We start from the raw sequence: 470 nt of genomic DNA on the forward strand, positions 1-470 counted from the left end.
TCAGTAAGGTTTTAGGAAATCACCTTTTGTCACAGACGAGTCATGGTCCGGCCCCTCATTTCACATGAGGGTTAAGGGAAAATGAAGCAACAGCTGTTTATCAGTGAATGTATGTTTATTTCATTTATAGCAACACAGACATCATGGCCCATGATCACGAATGTGATCATGGGCCCTTCCACAGGGTAATATACAGGTTTGCTAGCTAGGTTTGCCTTCACAATTTCATGGTAAAATGGAAGCGTCACTTGCATATCTTGAAATCATTCTACTTTCTGGTATTTTGAGTTTTTATCATTTAGTTTATGCAATACCTATGCAGATTTTGTAACATTATAGAAATTGCCTTATAAAAATAAATACAGACATTCATTGCAAGTATAGTAAAAAGGACCATAAAATCACGGAACACCATTAGCGATAACAGTGGCAATGTTCTTTTTGAACTATTAGTGGTAGAAGATGAGTCT

The sequence above is a fragment of the Penaeus monodon genome, chromosome 28, assembly GCF_015228065.2.
Source record: "Penaeus monodon isolate SGIC_2016 chromosome 28, NSTDA_Pmon_1, whole genome shotgun sequence".
NCBI classification, from domain to species: domain Eukaryota; kingdom Metazoa; phylum Arthropoda; class Malacostraca; order Decapoda; family Penaeidae; genus Penaeus; species Penaeus monodon.